Raw genomic sequence first — 25,693 nt, forward strand, 5'->3', positions numbered from 1 at the left:
AGGTCATTTTCCTGATAGATGGGAAAATCATACAAATTACCAGTTTCTCAAAAATTTTCAATTTTATTGGCTTACTTTAATGTGAATTTTTTAATTGAATTGTTGTGCTAAGGAGATAAAGCACACTGTCATCTGTTGTGTTCATTGGTTACATGAACAGTGATGTGTCTGCCAATTTGTATTGTACTGACATACTACAGGATATTTTTGTGTGTGTGTCTTTTGGTATTTGTATATCTGTAAGCATGCATATGTATACACACACACACAAGTATTCTTCCCCCCCATTTTTAATCATTTTTATCTAAACCTTTCAGTTCCAAATTCTATTCCTTCCTCCCTTCTCTCCCCTCTTCCTGAGATGGTAAGCATTCAGATATAGGTTTTACATGTGCAATTGTATAAAACATTTCTATATTAGTCATTTTGTACCAGAAGATGCAAATAAAAGGAAAAAAATGAAAGAAAGTGAGAAATAGCATGCTTTAGTCAATGTTCAATCAATATCAGTTCTTTTTCTGGAGGTGGATAGTATGCTTCATTGTTAGTCCTTTGAGATTGTCTTAGATCATTGTATTGCTGAGAAAAGCTAAGTCATTCACTGTTCTTCATTGAACAATATTGCTATTACAGTGTACAATGGTTTCTTGGTTCTGTTCACTATAGATCAGTTCATGTAAATCTTTCTAGATTTTTCTGAAATCATCCTGCTTGTCATTTCTTATACCACAATAGTATTCCATTACAACCATATACCACAGCTTGTTTAGCCATTCCCCAATTAATGGTCATTCCTTTGATTTCTAATTCTTAGCCACTTCAAAAAGAGCTGCTATAAATAGTTTTGTACAAATAGGTCCTTTTCTCTTTTTTAGGATGTCTTTGGGATATAGTAGTGGTATTCCTAGATCACAGGGTATGCATAGTTTTATAGCCCTTTAGTTATAGTTCCAAATTGCTCTCCAGAATGGTTGGATCAGGTTACAACTTCACCAACAGTGCTTTAGTGTCCCAGTTTTCCCACATCTCCTCCAACATCCAACATTTTCCTTTTTGTCATATTAATCACTCTGATAGGTGTGAGGTGGTACCTCAGAATTGTTTTAATTTACATTTCTCTGAACTTTAGTGATTTAGAGCATTTTAATATGACTTCAGATAGCTTTGATTTCTTTGTCAAAAACTACCTGTTCATATCCTTTGACCATTTATTAATTGGGAAATGACTTGTATTTTTATAAATTTGACTCAGTTCTCTATATATTTGAGAGATACTTGTTGCAAATCCCCTCCCCCCAGTTTTTTGCTTTCCTTATAATTTTGGTCCCATTGGTTTTGTTTATGCAATAATTTTTAATTTTATGTAATCAAAATTATCTATTTTACATTTTGTAATGCTCTCTATTCTTTGGTCCTAAATTTTTCATTTATGCATAAATCTGACATATAATCTATTCTGTGCTCTCTTAATTTGTTTATGGCATTACCCTTTATATGTGAATCATGTTGCCATTTTGACCTTATCTTGGTATACAATGCCATACTGTTTTCCAGTTTTCGAGCAATTTGTGTCAAATACTGAGTTTTTGTTCCAAAAGCTACATCTTTTGGTTTTTCACATACTAGATTACTATGGGCATTTACTATGATGCAATTTGTACCTAATTTATTCCACTGATCCACCACTCTATTTCTTAGCCAGTACCAGATTGCTTTGATAATTACTGCTTTATAATACAATTTGAGATCTAGTTCAGCTAGACTACCTTCTTCTGCAGTTTTTGTTTTCATTGATTCCCTCGATATCCTTGACATTTTGTTCTTCCAGATGAATTTTGTTATTACTTGTTCTAGCTTTATAAAGTAATTTTTGATAGTTTGATTTGTATGGCACTGAATAAATAGATTAATTTAGGTTGAATTGTCATCTTTATTTTATTGGCTTAGCTTAACCATGTGCAATTAATGTATTTCCAGTAGTTAAGATATGACTTTTATTTGTGTGAAAAGTGTTTTATAGTTGTTTTGGCAGGTAGATTCTCAAGTATTTTATATTGTGTACAGTTATTTTAAATAACATGTCTCTATCTCTTGCTGCTGGACTTTGTTGGTAATATATAGAAATGCTGATGGTTTATGTGGGTTTATTTTGTATCCTGCAACTTTCTAAAGTTGTTAATAATTTTAAGTAATTTTTTCAATTGATTCTCTAGGATTTTCTCTAGGAATGATAGTTCTGTTTCTTTATTGCCTATTCTAATTCCTTTAATTTCTTTTTCTTCTCTTATTCCTGTGGCTAACATTTCTAATACAATATTAAATAATAGAGATGATAATGGGCATTCTTGCTTTACCCCGATCTTATTGAGAATGCTTCTAGCTTATCTCCCTTACAGATAATGCATGCCTTGGTTTTAAATAAGTGTTACTAGTCATTTTAAGGTAAGCTCTATTTATCCTTATGTTCTCTAGTGTTTTTAATAGGAATGAGTGCTATATTTTGCAGAGGCTTTTTCTGAATCTATTGAGATAATCATATGATTTCTACTGGTTTTGTTATTGATATGGTCAATTATGCTGGTAATTTTCCTAATGTTGAGCCAGCCCTGTATTCCTGGTATAAATCTCACTTGGTCATAGTGTATGATCCTTATGATATATTGCTGTCATCTCTTTGCTAGTATTTAATTTTTTGTTTTGCTAAATATTCTTTAGGGAAATTGGTCTATAGTTTTCTTTCTCTGTTTTGGCTCTTCCTAGTCTAGGTATCAGCACTCTCTCTTCACCTGTTTTCCCAAATAGTTTATATAGTATTGGGATTATTTGTTTTTCAAATGCTTGGTAGAATTCACTTGTGAATCCATCTGGTCCAGGAGATTTTTTTTCTTAAGAAGTTCATTGATGGCTTGTTCAATTTCTTTTTCTAAGATTGAGTTATTTAAGTATTTTATTTCTTCTTTTGTTAATCTGGGTAATTTATATTTTTGTAGATATTCAGCCATTTCATTTCAATTGTTAAATTTATTGGCATATAATTGGGCAAAATAGCTCCTAACAATTGTCAGAATTTCCTCTTTGTTGGTGGTGAATTCATCCTTTTCATTTTTGGTACTAGTAATTTGGTTTTCTTCTTTCTTTTTTAAATCAGATTAATTCGTGGTTTATCCATTTTGTTGGGTTTTTTTTCCCATAAAACCAGCTTCTAGTTTTATTGATTAGTCCAATGATTTTCTTACTTTCAATTTAATTAATCTCTCCTTTGATTTTTAGGGTTGTTAATTTGTTGTTTAATTACAGATTTTTAATTTGTTCTTTTTCTAGTTCTTTTTAAGTTGCATCTGCTTTTTCTCTTTTTATTGATGTAAACAATTAGAGATATAAAATTTCTCCTAAGTACCACTTTGGCAGCATCACATAAATTTTCAAATGTTGTCTCATTGTTGTCATTTTCTTTAATGAAATTGATTGCTTCTATGATTTGTTCTTTGACCCACTTGTTTTTTTTAGGATTAGATTATTTAATCTAAAATTAATTTTTAGTCTCTATTTTCCACTATCAAATGTAATTTTTTGTTGCATTATAATCTGAAAAGGATTTATTTACTATTTCTGCTTTCCTCCATTTGGTTGTGAGGTTTTTGTGTATACGTAGTCAGTTTTTGTGTAGGTAGCATATACTGCTGAGAAAAAGCTATATTCCTTTCTATTCCCATTCAGTTTTCTCCAGAGATGTATCATATCTAACTTTTCCAGAATTTTAATCACCTCCTTGACTTCTTTTTTATTTACCTTTTGTTGTTAGATTTATCTAGTTCTGAGAGGGGAAAGTTGAGGTCCACCATTAGTATAGCTTTATTATCTATTTCCTCCTGTAGCTCATTCAACTTCTTCAAAAATTTAGATGCTATTCCATTTAGTGCATATGAGTTTAGCATTGATTTGACTTCATTGTCTATGGTACCTTTCAGCAAGATATAGTTTACTTCTTTATCTCTTTTAATTAAATCTATTTTTGCTTTTGCTTTGTCTGAGATCATGATTGTTATCCCTGCTTTCTTGCCTTCGGCTGAAGCATAATAGATTCTGCTCCAACCCCTTACCTTTATCCTATCTGTATTTCTCTGCTTCAAATATGCTTCTTCTAAAAAACATATTGTAGGATTCTGGTTTTTTAATCCATTCTGCTATCCACTTCTGTTTTATGGGTGAGTTCATCCCATTCACATTTGTAGTTATGATAACTAACTGTACATTTCTCTCCATGATATTTTTCACTTGTTTAGCCCACTCTCTCTGTTACCCCTCCATCCTTTCCCTCCTCACAAGTGTTTTACTTCTGATCACTGCCTTCCCCAATATATCCTCCATTTCATCAGTCCCCTCTACTCTTTCTATTATCCTTGTCCCTTTTTACTTCCTAATAAGGCAAGATAGATTGCTATATCCAACTGAATGTATATGTTATTCCTTCTTTGAGCCAATTTTGATGACAGTAAGATTTAAGCTTTGTCCACTCCCCTTCATCCATCTTCTCCTCTATTATAATATTTCTTTGGGCTTCTTTTATGTGGGATAATTTACCCCATTCAATCTCCCCCTCCTTTTTCCAGTGCAATTTTCTTTCTCACCCCTTTATTCCTTCCTTCCTTCCTTCCTTCCTTCCTTCCTTCCTTCCTTCCTTCCTTCCTTCATTCATTTATTTATTTGTTTGTTTGTTTGTTTGTTTATTTATTTATTCATTTATTTATTTATTTTTGCATTGACCTGTCAAAATCACCTTATATTCACATCCTCTGTCTACACATACTCCTTCTAATTGCTTTTATAGTAATAAAGTTAAGAGTTACAAATATTATCTTGCCATATAGAAAATATGAACAATTTAACCTTATTAGATTTCTTATGTTTTCTCTTTCTTGTTGTTGTTGTTGTTGTTGTTGTTTTTTACCTTTTCATGTTTCTCTTGAGTCTTGTAATTGGAGCTCAAATTTTTCTTTAATTTAGCTCTGGTCTCTTAATTAGAAATACTTGAGAGTCCTTTATTTTGTTAAATATCCATTTTCCCACATGAAAGACTATATTCAATTTTACCGGGTAAGTGATTCTTTGTAGCTTCTTTGCCTTTCAGCATATCATATTACAAGCCTTTAATGTGGGAACTGCCAAGTCCTGTGTAACCCTGACTGTAGTGACACCATATTTGAATTATTTCTTTTTGGCTGCTTGTAATACTTTTTCCTTGTGAGCTGTGGAATTTGGCTATGATGTTCCTGGGAGTTTTTATTTTGGGATTTCTTTCAGGCAGTGATCAGTGGATTCTTTCAATTTCTGTTTTGCCCTCTGGCTCTAATATGTCAGAGCGGTTTACTTGATAATTTCTTGAAAGATGTCTAGGCTTCTCCTTCTCCTTCTTCTATCATGGCTTTCAGGTAGTGCAGTAATTTTTATATTATTTCTCCTGGATCCGTTTTCTAGGTCAGTTGTTTTTCCAGTGAGAAATTTCACATTTTCTTCTATTTTTTTTTATATTTTTGATTTTGTCTTATCATATCTTGATGTCTTATAGTCATTAATTTCCACTGGTTCAATTCTAATTTATAAGGGATTATTTTCTTCAGGGAGCTTTTGTACTTCCTTTTCCATTTGGCCAATTCTGTTTTTTTAGGTAGTTATTTTTCTTAGTAAATTTTTGTATATTTTTTTCTCATTTTATTGACTCTTTCTTCATGATTCTATTGCATTACTCATTTTTTTCTCAATTTTTATTGTATTCTAATTTGCTTTTTAAAATATCTTTAAATTTTTTTTAAAAAACCTTTTTAATCTCTTCCAGGAATTCTTTTTGGGCCAGAGACCAATGACATTTTTTATTAATTCATTTTGATTTATCAACAATCACTTCCATAACCTTTTGAGTTTTAAATTTTTCTCTCTCTCCCCACCTCCCTGCCCAAGAGGGCACACAATCTGATTTAGACTATATATAATATTCCTATTAAACATATTTTCACATTAGTGATGTTGTAAGGAAGAATCAGAACCAATAGGAGGAACCACAAGAAAGAGAAAACAAAACAGAAGAAAAAAAAAAGCAAATGGTATGCTTCGATCTGCATTCAAACTCCATAGTTCTTTCTTTGGATGTAGATAGCATTTTCCATCATCAGACATTTGGAGATGTCTTAGATCTTTGCATTGCTGAGAAGGGTAAGTCTATCAACATTAGTCATCACACAATGCGGCTACTACTGCGTACAATGTTCTCCTGGTTCTGCTCACTTCACTCAGTATCAGTCCATGCAAGTCTTTCCAGGTTTTTCTGAAGTCCTTCCGATTATCATTTCATATAGCACAGTAGTATTCTATTACATTCATACACCACAACTTGTTCAGTCATTCCCCAGTTGATGGGCATCCTCTCAATTTCCAATTCTTTGCCACCACAAAAAGAGCTGCTATCAATATTTTTGTACATGTGGGTCCTTTTCCCATTTGTATGATCTCTGGGATATAGCCCTAGAAGTGCTATTTCTGGGTCAAAGGGTATGCACATTTTTATAGCCCTTTGAGCATAATTTCAAATTGCTCTCCAAAATGGTTAGGCCACCAAATGACATTTTTCTTTGAGGCTTCACATGTATCCATTTTGACACTGTTGTTCTCTTCTAAATTTATGCCTTGTTCCTCCCTGTCACCATAGTAACTTTCTGTGATCAAGCTCCTTTTTTTTTTTGCTCATTTCAAACCCTCCCCCACCTTTTTTAGGTGACAGTTGGGCTCTGGTTCTATGCTGTCCCAAATTCTTTGTGCTGGTGCTCTGGCACTTATTGCTGGCTTTCACTAGATTTCAGGGATTAGCTGCTTGCTTTCTCTGGAATGTAGGCTTCCCTTCCAGCTTCTGTTGAAGGCTGGGGCCTTCCTGTTGGCCTCCCCTGGGTGTGGGGTTTAGCTGCTAGTGTGCTCTAGGGGTGGGCCTTTCAGATGGATTGCTGTGCTAACAGAATCTTTTTGGTAGCTGGCCCTGGAGGAATAATTTTGTTGCTGGTCTGGCTCAGGGGTGGAGCCTGCTGCTGGGTTGCTATGGAAACAGGGTCTCTCTGTTTGTAAGCCCCAAGGTTGAAGTCTCACTGTTGGCCAGTCAATACTGGTCAGCAGTGGGGTCCTTGTCTTGCTGGTGGCTAGGTCACTGGGGTGGGCCCTTGCTGTTCTGCCCAGACTGCTCATTTGCCTATGGGGCTGTTGGTTTACAGGAGGATGGAGCCTCACTGGTGCATTGTCCTAGACTTGGAGCCTTGCTGCAGGCCCCTTGCTGTGAGGCTGGGTGCTGCTGCTTTTGGACCTTACTCCCCTCCTAACCCAGTGAGATAGACCTTTCCTGCAGGGCTTGTAAGCTGCTTCTCTCATCCTAGATCAATTCTGAGGCGGTTTTCTAGTTGTTTCTTTTCTTCTTTCTTTCTTTCTTTCTTTCTTTCTTTCTTTCTTTCTTTCTTTCTTTCTTTCTTTCTTTCTGTCTGTCTGTCTGTCTGTCTGTCTTTCTTTCTTTCTTTCTTTCTTTCTTTCTTTCTTTCTTTCTTTCTTTCTTTCTTTCTGTCTGTCTTTCTTTCTGTCTTTCTTTCTGTCTTTCTTTCTTGGCAATTGGGATCAAGTGACTTCCTCAGGGTCACACAGCTATTAAGTGTGAAGTGTTTCGTCTGAGGCCAAATTTGAACTCAGGTCCTCCTGACTTCAGGGCGGTGCGCTATCCACTGCGCGATCTGGCTGCCCCTCTCTAGTTGTTTCAAGAGGAATTTGGGAAGGCTTCAGAGGGTTCCTTCTTTGCTCTGTGATCTTGGTAATAGAAGTCACATAAGTATTCTTGAGTGAGGTCTTTCCTATAAATTTTCTAATATGTCATTATGAGAGTTTTGTATATGAATCTACCATCAGACCAATCTTTTCTGTCCTTAGTTACATGTATATTTTACATTTCTTTAATATTATAATGCTTAATAACTTTAGAAAATTGATAGTATAAATCATGGCAAAGTTTCTGTGTTTGGGCTTCTGTACATTTATTAGCTCAGTTGGTTATATTATGGGGCTTATCATCTGAAGATTTGGTTCATAAGAGTTATAAATTATCCACTCTCTGTTTTTTGGCCATTCAAGACTTGTACACACCTAAGCTATCTTGAATGCGCTAGGCCTGGAGTCAGGAAGACTCTTCTTCTTGAGTTCAAATCTGGTCTCAGACAATTTACTAGCTATGTGACCCTGAGCAAGTCACTTAACTTTGTTTGTCTCAATTTCCTCACCTGTAAAATGAGCTCGAGAAGGAAATGGCAAACCACTCCAGTATCTTTGCCAAGAAAACCCCAAAATATACCATAAAGGGTCAGACACAACTGAAAAACAACTGAACAACAATAACCACTGAAAAGATATGGATATACATAGATAAAATAGAGACATTTTAGTCTGTAAGGCTTTGGACTACATATTTTAATAATATCAGTAATGATTACAGTAATAATATAACGAAGACTATGGGTCTTGACACTGAAAGGCAGACAACGATGATAACTTTAACTATATATTTTTTGGCCTCTCACTGTCTAGATCCAGCATCTTTGTATTATTATAATAATAGCTGTGATAATTATTATAAGCCTTTCTATGTCTAGACACAAAGACTTCATCATCATCATCATCATCATCTAATTTAAATTCCCTGATTATAAACTCTCTAAATTCTATATGTTTATATGTATGTAAATATATATATGTCTCTTTGTTGGAAATGTATAGCTGATGCAAGAGTTACAGCACAATATCCTGCATCACACAAAAAAAATTGATTCATGTGTAATAATAAAGATTACAGTAATAATTGCCTTTAAGTGTCTAGAGCTAACAAACTTTAATTTTTTAAATATAATTTCATGTTTTTCAATGAACAAACATCACTTTTTCCCTCACTACCATCTCCATCTCCACATTAGAAAAACAAAAAAACAAAAGCAAAACCTTTGTAACAAGGGAATCAAGTTCTCACCTTGGCCATGTGTAAAAAATACATGTCTAATTTTGCACTCTGAGTTTATTACTTTTCTGTTAAGAGGCAGATAACATATTTCTTCATCAGTCCTCTGGAACTGGGTTGATCATTACATTGATCAGAATTCTCAAGTCTTTCGCAACTGCCTTTTTAATAAAAATAAAAATAATAGCAACAACAGTAAGCTAGAATTTACCCAGAATTTTAAGGCTTGCAAAAGCAATTTACATATATTATCTCTTTTGATAGTCACAACAGCCTTGTGAGGTAGTTATTATTAGTTCCATTTTATACATGGTGAAACTGAGTGATTTGCCTAGGGCCACACTGCTAAATAATTAATAAGAGTCTAAAGCTGGTTTTGAACTCACATCTTCTTGACTCTATGTACAGAGCCCTCTCCATTGTGATATGTAGCTGCCTTATAGGAACAAGAAGAAAAGTTTCTTACTAGATATGTTGGTATAGAATTCTTTTCTTTGAGATTTATTTTGTTAAAGTAAAAGTATCTATTCACTTACTATCTGTGTACGATCCTGGGAAAGTCACTTAACCCACTTTACCTCCAAAAATATGACAAAAATAAAAGAGAAACAAGTTATAGATTATACATATCTTTCTTTACAAAACTTTTTTATTTTTTAAAGGTTTTCATTAAAATGTGTAAGTAATCAAATATTAAAGTTTAAAGAAAAGAAAATTGTTATTTAGCAGCTGTGGAAAGATGTGTAATGATTTAAGTAAATTCAAAGCAAATGAAATCATTACTCTGGAAATGTTCTTGCATACTTGGCAGAGTGCAGCAAGTGAAAGATAATTTCAATTTCAATTTACATTGATGGACTCTAGTTTAATGGTATACCACATTATATTAAATAATATGGCTTGTTATATCAGATGTTGCATTTATTGTCTTAAATAATCTATTTTAGTAAAATCTGAATGTACAATATTCCAATCCCTGTATTGTTTCTTAGCAATGCCAAAGCATGAAAAGTATAATTCAGTATCATTTTCTAGTGACAGCTGTTATCAATGCTTTTCATCTCAGGACCTCTTCAGACTCTTAAAAAAATTGAACTTTTATTTATATTAGTTATATGTAGTAATATTTACCATATTAAAAATTAAAACCTCTTAGTAGTATTATAAAAATGTTTTTGACCTCATGGACCAAATAGGTCTTCCAGGACCATAGTTTGAGAACTGCTGATCTAGTGAATAAAATATTGAATCCTATGAACTACTCCAAACCTTTTAAAAAGTTAATTCTGAAAAAATTTTACATTTTAGCAGTATCATGTATTAATATATTTAATAAATGGCTAAGAAGATACCAGCTTTTTTTCCTCCAACATAACAAAATATAGCTTTACTAATTGCTTGTGTAGTAGAGATGTACTTATGTGTTTTATGTTGAATTTCTAGGTATTTCTGCATCTGACATTTCAGGAAAGCTTTTATACTCCATGGAAAGTAGTAGCAAAGGAAAAGAGCTGGGGGCAATTATACTTTTGAAGACCTTCTTACTGTGAATGAAAGAACACATAATTTAAAATTATTTTTACTAAGTTACTAATAATAAGCTATAAAACACATATAAGGCACACTAAGACATTGATAGTTTCAAAAAAATTAAGAACTTTCCTTAAGCTTTTAGTGTCTCATCAGGTCAGGAAGATAGTTGATTGGGCATGTTACCTTATTCAGCTCACCTTGAACTTTAGGTATAATATGCTTCATCTCCCACGTCAGTTTTTTCCTCATTCTCATGTTATAGGCAATAATGGAGTTTAACATACTCATTGAAGTAGCCATTTAGGTCTCTTCTTTGTTTGCTTTTCAGAGTCCACACAGCAAAAATAAATTCTTCACTATCCACATCACCCACTTTGTATGAGAAACTCATAATTATTTCAGGTCATTGAATTAATCTACAAATACCAATTGACATTCCCTTTGGGAACTGGTAGTATGGGTAATTTTTGATTTTGCATTACAGCCTTTTGCAACTATTAAAATTTGAGGCTTTAGAATGAAATTTATTTGTAATACCATGGTCCCTTAATTTGAATGAAGTTTTGTTTTCCCTGATAACAACAAGAATAAATTTATATACTACTTTAAGGATCATAAGGCAATTACATATTTACATATGTCATATAATTTATTCCTCACAACTCTGGAATGGGCTTAATTATCCTTTTTTTTGCCTTTACAAATAAAGCAATCAATGCACTGAGACATTAAGTGACTTAATCATACACACAGTTACCTGATGCTGGAGGCAGAATTCAAATCCAGCTTTCTGGTTCTGATTTTAAATACAGTGATCTTTCCACTATACTACACTGCCTCTTATAACATTTAAATTCTTCCAGATGGGCCAAGATTAGAGCTGTTATGCTCTGTCTCTCGTCTCCTTATGTCTTTTCCCCTTCCCTAGTCTATTTCTGGTTAAATTTTGTTAGTAGACTTGGGATCATTTTTATTTCTATTGATAAAGAGTTACCATTATATTTCAGTTGATTACTATTATGTAGTAGTGATTCTTGCATTAGGAGTAGGGAATAAATAATCTACTAAATGCAGTTTTGATTCTGTAGTGGAAAGAGGCAACCCTCAAAGCATAAAATCTCTGAAGAGCTTTTCAAGGTTATTTGTATTAAAGATTAATTTTTGGTATTCATGAGAACTATTCATTATTTTCTGCTGGCATTTTGAATACAATTATTTTCTGTCAAATAGTTCAATGTACTGTTTTAAATGAGATAATTAATAAAATTTCATTTTCATTATAGCAGCATTGCTTAAACTGATTGCCAATAGTCAATCAGCCATTCCCTTGGAACATTTTTTCCCCCTATATCTTATCAAATTGACTTTTAAAAATTTTATCTTACTAAAACTGGATACCTTGGCATGCCAGCTATCTTGCCAGATTAAATTTTTTCCTATTCCATTTGAAAATACTGGCTAGGTTGGAAGCAACTTAGGAGGATATTTATATATTTTTTCCATAGTTAAGAACATAGTCTAAGGAAGGTAAGCGGAGAATATAATGTATGTTTTTGGCATTAGAAAGGATGGACTTGGACAAAGGATTCTTGTTTTCATCCTGCCTCTGACCCCTACTGGCAGTGTAACAAGAAGCAATTTTCCACGTTCTGATTTCCTTATTCCTTTTATAGATTTTCATCTATAGAATAAGCATGTGTATCCTTGTATCACCTGGCTTTACTGAGTGGTTATTAGAAAAGAATTATGTAAAAGTGAAGTATTATGTTAGAAAAGTATAAGGGAATAAGACATGAACTTAATACACACACACACATATATGTATGTGTGTATATATATATAGTGTGTATATATATATAGTGTGTATATATATATAGTGTGTATATATATATAGTGTATATATGTGTGTGTGTGTGTGTGTGTGTGTGTGTGTGTGTGTACAGTGTCTTTAGGGATGAACTGAGAGAGGTCTTGCTTGGAAGCTAATATTCTGGATGAGATTTCCTAGCTTGCTTTTCCTAATGCCTCCTTCTCTTACTCTAACGTTTCTATTACTTTCTCATTCCACTTCAATGAACCTAAACAGGTTCTTTGCTAGGTACACTGGGGTAGGGAAAACTTTAGTTCAAAACTAGTTTTAAAAACTTACTGGCTGTGTGACTCTGGTCAAGTAATTTAACCTCTGTTTACCTCAGTTTCCTTAACTGAAAAATGGGGATAATAACAGCACCTACCTCACAGGGTTATTGTGACGATTAAATGCAATAATATTTGTAAAGCTCTTAGGAGAGTTCATGGCACATATTAGGCACTATATAAATGTTTATTCCCTTCCTTCTTTTCCTTCTAAATATAGGAAAACTGAACAGTGGCTCACTAGTCTTTGTTCTTTCATTGAATTCCTTACGTGACCATTTAGAATCACAGAACCTAAGAGGTTCTTGACATCTAGGTAAACTAGTAACTGAAGGAAGAATTCTTTTTTTAGCGTTCTTGACAAATGATCATCCTTACATAGAATGTATTTTACAAGGCTCACCCAAGTGAACCTTTTGAAAATATGAATGTGTAACCAAAAGAAAAACAAAACAAAAACAGGCACAAGTACTACTTTTAACATCCAGTAAAATAAGTGCAACAACTTATGAACATTGAAACTTCGTTAGTAACCTTTTAAAGTTTCTCATTTTAAAATAAATTTAATCTTCTAATTCTTCAATTTACTCCTTTTCTATGATGAATTTTTCCACCCCTCATCTACACACAGAGATAGTCATACCACTGAGCTTATCACCACCCTCAAGTGTACCACTTCCATGTTTACAATCTCTAAAGTTCCTATATCTGATCTTTTGTCGTTCCACCTTTCTCTATGTCTCACAACTCCTAAACCTATTCTTTTTCCACATCATGAACTCCAATCCTTTATCCCTTTGTTCTTTCTCAGGCCATCACCCCTGCACTGGTTACACCCTCCTCCTTTCCTATCTCGACCCCTTAGTGAATTAATTCATCTCTACACAGTCCTCTGCTCTAGCGTCCCTTTGCCCCTTATCCAGTGTAAAATCTCACCTTACCAAGACTGAACCCTGGATTGCTTCTATCCTCTGCTATTTATGCTTCTATTCACACATTGCTTAACACAGAAGGAGAAGATCATGAAGTTGTGCTGACTGGATCCATTACAAATTTATTTTACATAATGTCAACTGGGCCCTCAAGGTGGCAGGTTGATCCTTTTATACCCTTTAATTCATTACCCTGTTCACTACAGAGGGTTTTCTAAACCTTTTTTACCTCTGCACAAACCTCCTGTGGCTTCCCAACCCTATCCTCTCAGCTGAGACCTTTGCCTCATATTTCACAATCTTATCACTAAACACTGTGGGGCCCTGAAAGTCTCACTTGAACCTCATAGTAATCTAATGAGGTATACTACACGCATTATCATGACCATGTTAGATCTGGGGAAACTGAGGCTCAGAGAGGGGACTTGCCTATGGTCATGTAGTTCATAAGTGTCACTGGCAAATAAATCGAGCCCATTCACCAAGAGCTCCTCTACTCACCTCCTCATCTCCCATCACTAATATCCCTTCCTCCACTTTCTTTCTTCCCTCCCCTTTACAGCCTTGTTTCATAAGAAGAGGTGTCTCTTCTTTCTACAAGCACGTCCTTCCATTCTATCTCATCTTCTCCAGGAGATTCACCCTTCTACCATCCTTACTCTCTCACTTACCTTCAATCTCTCCCTGTCTACTGGGTGCTTCCTTATTGTCTACAAATATGCTTATGTCTTCTGCATCCTCAGAAAACACTGATTTTATCTGTCACTTCCAATTCTCTTCCCCCTTTTATGACTAAATTCCTTGGGAAGGCTGACTACAATCGACATATACACTTGTTTCCCTCTTACTTTCTTTTTAACTCTCTGCAGTGTGGCTTCTGACATCATCATTCAACTGAATCTTCTTTCTCCAAAGTAAATGGTACTCTCTTAATTGCCCAAACTAATGACATTTTCTCAGTCCTCATCTCTTGTTGTTGGATCTTTTTCCAGGGTATATCTGTTAACTATGGTTGTCCTGCTGGGCTCTGTTCTGGGTCTTCTTCTCCCTCTATACTATGTCATTTTGTGATCTCATCAGCTTATATGGATTCAGTTTTCATAGATAATGCTGATTGTTCTCAGATCTATTTATCTAGCCTTACCCTCTCTGATGACCTACTTTCTTATTATGTTCAACATCTCCAACTGGATGTCCCATAGACATCTTAAATTTAACTTGTTTAAAACTGAACTCACTAACTTTCCCCCAAAGCTTTTTTACCTTCCTGACTTCCCTATTCTTTTGGGGAGTACTATCATCCTTCTAGTCAACCAGCCTCATGACAGTATTTTTCTTGACTCCTCACTCTCTTACACTCCATGTCCAATCATTTACCAAGTTTGGTCATTTGTATTCTCACAACCTCTCTTGTAGTTGCTCCTTTCTTTTCTATGATATTGCTAAAATCCTAGTTCAGGCCTTTATCCTCTAATTCCTGTACTACTGTCAAAGCCTGCTGGTTGATCCCCATGCTACGTGCCTTTCTCCACTCCAAACTCCATTCATCTGCCAAATTGGTCTTCCTAAAGTGCAAGTCTGATTGTGTTACACCTCCCACCTCCATTCAGTCCACTCCAGTGTCTCCATGTCACCTCCTGGATCAAATTTAAAACCCTCTGTTTAGCTTATAATGTCTTTCATAATCTTACCTTTCCTGCCATTCCAGTTTTCCTACGCCCTATACTTCCCCACATACTCCGTTATCCAGTGCTGCTGGCTTTGCTGATTTTACTTGCATGAAATACTGTTTCCTGACTGCATAGTTTCATTGTCTGTCTCCCATTCATGGAACACTGTCCCTCTCTATCTACATTTCCTAGCTTCCCTGGTTTTCTTCATGTTTCAGCTAAAGTCTCACCTAAAGAAACCTTTTCTGTTCTCCCTTAATTCTAGTGCCTTTCCTCTCTTGATTATCTCCAATTTATTCTAATAATATCTTATTTGTACATAATTTGTTTGCATGTTGTCTCCCCCATTAGACTACTAGTTCTATGAGAAGAAAGACTGTCTTTTGCCTTTCTTTGTATCCCCAGCACTTGGTATAGTACCTGTCACATGGTAAGCACTTAATTAGTAGGCTAGTTGACTGGCAGATCTAGAGCCCATTCCCAAACAAAAAATATAAACTTTATTTTTGCACAATGTGCATTCCCATTGTTAGACTTATTGAAAGAGCACACATTTGCCCATAATTTGAAGAGTATCCAAGTCTTTTGCTATTAACAAGTCTGAAATTCCTTGTCACTTACAGCTTTGGGTTAGGGTATCAAACTGTGTTTTTTAAAATGAAAATAAGAAAGCCAATGTGATGAGTCACCAAGTCTTATCAGTTCTACTTCTACAACATTTCTCTCATCTATACTTTTCTCTCTATTCATAAAGTCATCACCCTAGTTGAAGTCCTTTTCACCTTCTTCCTGAATTACTGCAATCCCCATATAATGGGCTTGTTTTCATCCAACCTAGCCCCTTTTCAATCCATCCTCCACAGAGTTTCCCAACTGACATTCCTAAGCTCAGATCTGATCATAACCTTCTCTGCTTATGAAGCTTCACTGGCTCCCTTTTACCTCAAGGATAAAAGAAACTCATCTGTTTAGAATTTAAGACCCTTCATAATTTATGCAAAGAAGAAACACAATAAATCACTTTTTGCAGATGCTGTGATGGTTTATTTAGAGAACTCTACAGGGTCAGCTAAATTAATTGAAATAATAACGTATAAATTAACAGGATATAAAATAAAACTATAATTTATTCACTAACAACCCAGCAGGAATAGACAGAAAACCAAATTACATTCAGAATAATTACAGAAAGTATAACTATCTGGGAATCTACTTACCAAGACATGAGGAGGAATTAAATGACTACAATCACAATATACTCTTTATGGGAATAAAGGAAGACATAATTGGAGAGATATTAATTGCTCATGCTTATAATAAAAATGACTGTTATCTAGATCATTTTATGAATTCAATGCCACATGAACCTATTAAAGGCTTATTTTATTTGACCATAAAAATAATTGCAAAATTCATCCAGAAGGAACAAAAAGTCTTTAAGAATCTCAAGGGAAATAATGAAAGAAAAAATGGGAAGAAGGGTGCCTAGCAGTATCAAATTTTAAACCACACTACAAATTGGTTATCATTAAAATTATTTGTTATTGGTTAAAAATAGAAAAATTGTTTAGTCAAAAAGATTTGTTGTACAAGATCCAAAAACAATTGTCCATAGCAGCATAGTGCCCAATATATCCAAAGACACCAATTACCAGAGTAAGGACTCACTTTTAATAAAAATTGTTGGGTAAATTGGGAAACAATCTGGCAAAGATTAGGCCTAGATTGCTATTTCACTCCATATGCCACAATAAACTCCAGATGGATGCCTCACTTAGTTATAAAGATTATAATTTATCTATAAATAATTGATAACTACTTATCTATCTGGGAATGCAATACCTTTCACAGCTAGTAATGGAGAACAGTTCTTGACCAAGCAAGTATATTTCAAAAAGGCCAAGGACAAAGAGAAAGATCCCATGTGTACAAAAAACAATCTGTAGCAGTGCTATTGTGTTACAGGAAAGGACTGAAAATAAAGTAGGTGCCCATCAATTGGGGAATGCCTGAACAAATTTATGGTGTGTGTATTTTAATGAAAGATTATTGAACTGTAATAAGTATTGAATATGAGGGATTCAGAAGACCTTTGGAAAACTTATATTAACTGATACAGAATGATGTGAGCAAAGCCAATTTATTCAACGACTACAAAAACTGTTTTGATAAACTACTTTGAATGACTCCCTGTAGTGACCAATTAGGACTTCAGAATACTAATTACAAATGCTTCTCCTTATCTTTTCACAGAAAAGGTGTTGGATTAGAGGTAGAAAACATAGCTAACATGTGAATTTGTTTTTCTTGACAATTAGTTGTTATAAGGAAGGGCTTTCATTTTTGAGGGGGACTATTGTAGAAGGAAGTAGGTAGGTAATGATGGTAATGCAAAAAAAACCTATCAAAAAACATTTAAAAGCTATGCAGAAGAGAGCATAAGGAAGTTCAGAAAACAGAATTGTTAAATTTATTACGTCCTTAGAAAAGCTACGTGTAAAAGAGATTCATGATTTCACATATAGTTACTTTTTTCCATCTATTGATGTTTAAGTTAATTGTATTAAAAGAAAAACAAACTTTTAAAGCCTTTGTAATCTGACTCTAATCTATCTTTTCCAGTTGATTAGACATTACTACCCATCATAAACTTTTTAGCCCAACTGGTTTATTTACCATTCCCCATATGTGATATCCATTTTCTTCATGCATGCCTGTGTACAAGCTTACCCCATGCCTGGAATACCCTTCCTTACCTCTGTTTCATGGGATCCCTAGTTCACCACAATAAGAGGTGGCTCAATTGCCACCTTTTAGAAAAGGCCTCTTCTGAGTCCCTCTATTGTTGGTGCTCCCATTCTGCTCCTTCTTCTAAATAGGTTTGTATTTGGTGTCGATACATTTTGTATTTTTACCCATATTTATACATGTTATTTTCCTTGATAAAGCATAAGGTCATTTAAGAAAGAGACCATTTAATGTTTTTTTTTATCCTCAATACATTTTGTATTTTTACCCATATTTATACATGTTATTTTCCTTGATAAAGCAAAAGGTCATTTAAGAAAGAGACCATTTAATTTTTTTTATCCTTTTTTATTCCAAGTGCCTAGTACAGTGCCCAGTACAAAGTAGGTACTTAAAAATATGCTTGTTGATCTCATTTGAAAACTTTATTATTTGGAATTTGGAGGTGGGACTGAGAATGTACAGGGAATGTAACATTTAAGCTAATATCAACCATTATATAATTATCTGGCTAGTTAATAAGATCTTGAGGTAATTTAAATTAGAAATTATAGGTTTTTTTCCAGGTGTTATGGAAATTAGGCCTTGTTGGCTTTTGCAGAGGAGACTCTGGGCAGCCAGAGGGCATTGTGAGGATGGTAGGGGTAAGTTCATAGAAGTATAGTGCCGGAAAATATTTTACTGATCATTTAGTCTGCACTTCCTATTTTGCAGATGGGGTTAATGACTCATCAAGGTCACATAGCTAGTTAGTAGTAACAGAAGCAGGTCTAGAACCAAAGTCTTCTGTCTCTTGGCTGAGTGAGACCTTGCCTTATCAAAAGAGTGTAAAGGAGAAGAAAGGATAGAAAATGTGGTTCAGGGGCAGGGAGAATAAACATATCCTGGTTTTTCTTCACAGCTTTTGTTAGGGTTGACTATAACCAATCAACCAATGAATCTGCATTCAACAGGTGTCAACTGTCTGCATTTATTAAGTCTCAGCTATCTGCATTTATTAATTGCTAAACACCATATTAATCATTGGGAATACAAAAATAAAAGTGAAGAGCAGTAGGCAAGAACTTATATTCTAAAAGGTGTGTGGGGAGGGTTGAGGTTGGGGTCGGGAGGGAGACACATGTCCATACCAAAAGAATGTACGCACACACATATGATGACTACAGGGGAATTTGGGGAAGGAGTGCACTACTTGTGGGGCTGATCAGGAAAGGCTTTGTGAAGGTGGCTTGAACAGAAGGAAATCAAAGATTCTCAAGAGTGTTAGCAGGCAGGAAATTAATATACTTTTGATGTGACCAGTGATTCCTTTAAAAGTAGGACTGATTCTACCAGTGAAGTCTTAGAGAGTTGTCTAGTGTGTGATTTGCCCAGGATCACAAAGGCAGTATATGTTACAGGCAGGAGTTGAGCCTGTTTTCCTGACTGTAAGGCAAGCTCTCTATCCAATATACCTCATAACATTTTAAATTAAAACATATAAAGGATGACAGATCTGATTTCAAGTGCTAATTCATGCACATACCCAACATTGCATTTTTGTATATTGTCCTGAGTTAGTTTGTTAAAATGTACAAACTGACCATTGTATATTGATAACTCTATAACCTAAAAGCCTATTTCTCAAAAATATATTAAAGACCTATTTCTTTTCTTCTATATAAAGTTAAGATATTAATCTATCATTCCTGGGAGAGTCACTTAATTTCTGTCTGCCTCAGTTTCCTCAACTGTAAAATAGGAATAATAATATCACCTACCTCCCAGGTTGTGGTGAGGTTCAAATGAGATAATATTTGTAAAGTGCTTAGCACAGTGCTTGGCATTTAGTAGGTACTTAAGAAATACTTGTTTCCTTCCTTTCTTCTTTCCCTCCTCTTTTCTTCTCTTTTTTTCTTTTCTCCATCTCTCTCTTCCTTTCTTAATAAACAGTGATGTCAGATATATTGTTGATAATGGCAACATTTGTGATATTGTCTGGTGTGAAGATGGGATGTTAATTCTTAGGTCCATAGTCTGGAAAAAATGGTCAAGTCCATGTTTAATATGATATGATGTGATGTGATGTGATGTGATGTGATGTGATGTGATGTGATGTGATGTGATGTGATTTGATATGATGTGATGTGATACGATACAATATAATATGATACAATATAATATAATATGATATAATATAATATAATGTAATATAATATAATATAATATAATATAATATAATATAATATAATATAATATAATATAATATAATATAATATAATATAATATAATATAATATAATATAATATAATATAGTATAGTATAGTATAGTATAGTATAGTATAGTATAGTATAGTATAGTATAGTATAGTATAGTATAGTATAGTATAGAATAACATAACATAACATAAACATAACATAACATAACATAACATAACATAACATAACATAACATAACATAACATAACATAACATAACATAACATAACATAATATAATATAATATAATATAATATAATATAATATAATATAATATAATATAATATAATATAGCATATAAATAATAAATGTATGTGTATATATTATGTCTAAATTCTACTACTTGGAAATACATATTTTAAAAAGTATGATTTTTATTTGAGTATGTTAATATTATGTATGGGCCTTTGCCATTATTATGTATTGTTATTCCTTACTTAGTATAAATGAAAATGCAGCTGAATAGTATGATAATAGACTTACAGTAGCATTTTGTTAAAATCAAATCCTCTGTAATCTGTTTCTCAGTATTCTAAAAACAAGCTCATGTATTAAAATTTAACAATTAAGTTTGTGGTTCAGATAAAATTGAACAACAGACTTTCCAGGTGGATGTTCAGATTCTCAGAAATAATGACTAATTGAAGCTGTTTGAAAATATGACAGCCTTGAGCTTATTATAGGCTCTTGTGAATTCTCTTGGACATTAAAGGATAAATTCCACTAAAGATTACAATTGAATTTTGAATAGGAGAAGAACAAAATCACTCAGCAGTACAACCAATATGCACACATGTGCATATGTGTATGTAGGTACACATACGTGTATACATATACAAATATGTGCATGTATGTATACATGTTTGTGTGTACAGAATAATAATACCAGCAGGCTATGCAGTATTCATTTTCATACTTTTCTTATCACTAAGGAAAATTTGTGACCATATTATACTTTTCATTAGAACATTAATTAACTGTCTTGTAGACTCTCAACAAAAGGAAAAATTGTCTTCCTTTTGAAATGATTGTATGATTTGGCAAAAAATAAGACTAAGAGTAGTCCTTTTGCTATGGCATAGTGTTTTTTTGTTTTTTCCTAAGTTTTGGTTTATTTTTTAGTTTGGAAAAAAGAATTACATTAAAAATGTTTATTTCTGTGTATTCTTTGTAATTGAGACAGGAATGTATTTTAGGGGCTGCATGTAACTACAGAAATTTCACAAAATCTGGAGATAATTGGAACAAAAATTGTGTCTTGTAAACATGTGAAATAATGCCTCTATAAAAGAGTAATTGATTAAAACTATGTTCAAATTATTGAGCACCAACTGAAAACTGGTTTGAAAGATGTATTGCAAAAGATGGTAGCTATGTTGAAGATTAAAAAAAAATCAAATTGCATTGCTTGACAATCTTAAGATTTTGTGTTTTAACCTCTATTTTCTTCATATAAAGTTATTAAAGTTTAGTTTTGAATAAGGACTGTATGATTTTAGTGTGGGAGAGAGATAATTCTTTATTAACCATAGTGTTAGAATAACTATTTACCAGACATTCTAGATAACGGAGAATTAACTACATATTGAATAGTACAATCTTAAAATGACATTGAGATAAAAGGTAATTGTTTTTGTTTTTTCAGGTAATCCCAAATCAGGGAAAATACTGTGGCAAATACTTGTATGTTTTTTTTCTTTGATATATTCATGTACCTCATTTTAAATAAATTTATTCCACAGGTTTATACTTCAAAAAATAAAACAAAAGAAAATATTTTCAATCATTCTAACCATGGAACTCTTTTTTAAATTAAATTTTATTTATTTAATTAACAAATATTTATTTTAACTCCCTCCCACCTATCCTCCTCATTGGAAAACAAAAAAAGACAAAACAATCTTAATAATAAATATGTACGATCAACTAATAAAATAGATATTTCATTAGTCTTTTCCAAAAATATACATACAACTAATTCTGTACACTAAGATACTGAACTCTTTAACAAGTTTCTTTCTCTTTTGTAGTTAGTTGGTAGCATGAAATATTTGAAGTAAATAAAAACCTTTGAGTTGAGAAATCTATCCAGTTGGGTTATGAGTGGAATCCCTGAATCCTCTCAACCCAGTACTTGAACACGACTTTCATCAATTCACTCAATTTCCTTAGTGATTTTTTTTCCCTTAATGTGCTGACCAAATGCAGTGCTTGGGAATAAGGAAAATTGGGTATCTGGAGGAGAGCGTCTACAAAAAGGGAGGATGTGACAGATTTCATTTTTGTTTCCCATGCTGTCTGCCATTTCTTTTGCTCTAGGAGAAGAAAATAAAAGTCATTAGAAATGCATTTTTTTCTTCTTCTAAAAATATATTTTATAAAGCTACTGTTAAAACCGAAGCAAAATTTCATGTATAGGTGAACAGGATAAATAGAGAGAAATGGAGTAAATAAACCCAGGATGAACATATTCTCATCCTTTGGAAAATAACATATGAAATTGTGCTACAAATACTGCTATTTATATTGCTATATGCTTCTACATATACAATGTTACTTAAAATAGTAAATATCTTTTCCATTTTCTTAATTTAAGATAATTTAAATTCAACAATGTAATTCAACTCTGTGTAAAAATAACTGTGATAATTCAGTTTTGTATAAGCGTGCATATCACATTAGCAAAATATTACTTAAATTTGAGACACTAGGGGAGTTTGAGGGAGATTCCAGAGACAGCAGTTGGGAGGTTCTATGCATTGTTTGGATGAGTGAAATATATGATAGGGTGGCTCCTTCTGACCATACTTGCATAATCCATTTCTATTCTTTTCTACTAAAATAGAACTCCTTCCTTCATCAAATTTCTGCCAAAAAATCAACTCCAAACACTTGTATTTGTCTTTTGACTTTGCACAAATTGTAGAATTCCAATGTAGAAAGGTGACTTACAATGATATTATGATTGATTTAGTAATAAATATACTAGAGCTTAGACTTCCAAATGATTACCCTTCCCTTCAAAGAAGTCACTTTGGGAGGCCACATACTTATTTTCATGGTGCTGCCATTGCTCAAAATACTTTTGGAACTACTCATTTTGAATTACCACTGGGACTTTTAGCACATTCTTTTGAATAGCCTAGGGGGTGACAGCAATTTATCCTTGAAGAACCAATTTGGCATTTAGAAATAGCCGGAAATCATTCAGAGTCTGGTTTGGTGAAGAAGGCAGCATGGTGTAGAGGAAAGAACACTGGACTGAGGTTATGAAACCCAGGACTGAGAGTTATGAAACCCTGGGCTCCAGTTCCGGATGTCTCACTAGTTGGCTGACCTTGGGCAAGTCACTATACATTCCCTATGCCTGTTTTCTGATCTGAAAATGGAGAAATAATACTTGTAGTATTGACTGTCTCATATAATATTTATAAGAAGTTTTTTTTTCTCTAAACTTGAAAATTATTTAATTGTGAAGCATTTTTACTAAGACTAGTCATCATGCTGAGGAAAGAAAAGGTATGGTTGCGCAAAGAGACTGATTTTCTATTGTATGACAACTGGCTTTAAAGGTAGTCACAGAAAAGGGGTTTGAATAATGCTTTGAGCAAATCCAGATTGTTTGAATAAGTATACAGCCTTGTGGGGAAGGTAAATACATTTGTTTGAATGCATAAGTACTGGTCGTTTGTCGAAGACCAGTAATTTTGTGTGAACACTGCATTGATGTGAAATCTGCAGGCTGTTGCTACCAGCCTTAGATTGCAGGTACTGTGTTACTATTGGCCTCTCATGCAGCCCTCCCCATTTCACCTGCCTCCACTTGAATTCATTCTAGTTTCACTAGTGTTTGTATTGCAACCTCAAAACTCTGATCAGGCTTGAGTGGCTATTATGATCCAGAGATCAGTAGGACCTGTCCTAAAATAGGCAGTTTGATGAAGGAAGAATGTCCCCTGCTCTGTCTTTTTCTGGGTGGGTACCCACAACACAATTAAGATGTATGTAGGAACCACCTGGGGTGGGAGAAGCAAATTGTTAACTTGTCTTGACAGATTCCATTAGCTGAGACCCATTTAGTTAAGGAAGAGAGGACAACGAGATTTCTCTTAGAAGGGACACAGTGAGTATTTAGAGGACCACTAAGCAGGTCAATCTGTGTCTGGAGATTTAATGTCATTGGTGACATTGACCATGCAATTGAATGACCATCTAGATTAGGAGTTCTCAACCTTTTTTTGGTAATGAACCTCTTTAGTATAGGCTTCACTTTGGTGAAGTCAATGGACCCCTTTCCAGAGTAATATTTTTTTTATACTTGAAGGAAATCCTAACTTTCAGTTAAATGCCAGTGAAAAATAAAGACGTATTTTTTTCTTATTCAAGTTCATGGATCTCCTGAAATCTAACCATGGACCCCTTGGGTATCTAGATTCCAGATTAAGACCCCCTATACAGAGGAGAGGAAAAGGGCAGGGGTGATTTTAGGACTAGAAAAAAAATCTAAGGACTATATGAGGGAAATATTAAAATAGGGAGGGGGTATGCTCTAAATGTTGGTTGGGCAAGGATTCCCCAAACCAGGCCTGTGTTCCCAATGTATGTGCCCTGTTTACTCATCTTGTGAAGCAGGGAGTAAGCAGTTTTGGAGAAGAAATCTGCAGGTGGAAGAAAAAGCAATCTGAAAGGCATAGTAAAAGACATTCTAAATTTTCTCTTGAGGGAGCATTTTCTTGGGGTCAGATAAAACCTGACTTTCATGAGCCCTGATTAATTCTGGTAGTATTTTTCATAGTTTAGCAGAAAAGTGATGTATACCTCTATGTAATACATATATGTGTATATCAGTTATGAATATATTTATATACACTCATGCTCTTTTTTTTTTGCCTTTTTTTTTGGTGAGGCAATTGGGGTTAAGTGACTTGCCCAGGGTCACACAGCTAGTTAAGTGTCAAGTGTCTGAGGCCAGATTTGAACTCCTGACTCCAAGGCTGGAGCTCTATGCACTATGCCACCTAGCTGCCCCCATGCTCTCTTTTAGCTGTTTGAAGGAAGGGACAATTTCATTTTTGTGTTTTTGCATGCTTAGTGCCTACCATCATACCTGGCACATAGTAAATACTTAATAAATCCTTGTTGACTGATTAATTGGTACAAATGTTACAGAAAAGGCAGACCTAGCAGGAGAGGTTGGTCTGGAATTCCATTGGTGCAGAAGTTCCCTTAAAATTGGGGTAGTGTTTGAGCAGCTATAGCTTAGGCAGTGCAATTTCTTTTTCAACTACGTGTTAGATTGGTGCACCTTGCTTGAACCTCACCTGTAGGGTCAAGGCTTCAGTCCACTCTGCCAGACGACGTTATAACAGCTAGACCTTGGAATCAAAGTAATCTGGAGAAAGGGATTAGCCTCTT

Source organism: Phascolarctos cinereus, unplaced genomic scaffold (genome assembly GCF_003287225.1).
Source record: "Phascolarctos cinereus isolate Bilbo 61053 unplaced genomic scaffold, phaCin_HiC Scaffold_1;HRSCAF=81, whole genome shotgun sequence".
NCBI lineage: Eukaryota > Metazoa > Chordata > Mammalia > Diprotodontia > Phascolarctidae > Phascolarctos > Phascolarctos cinereus.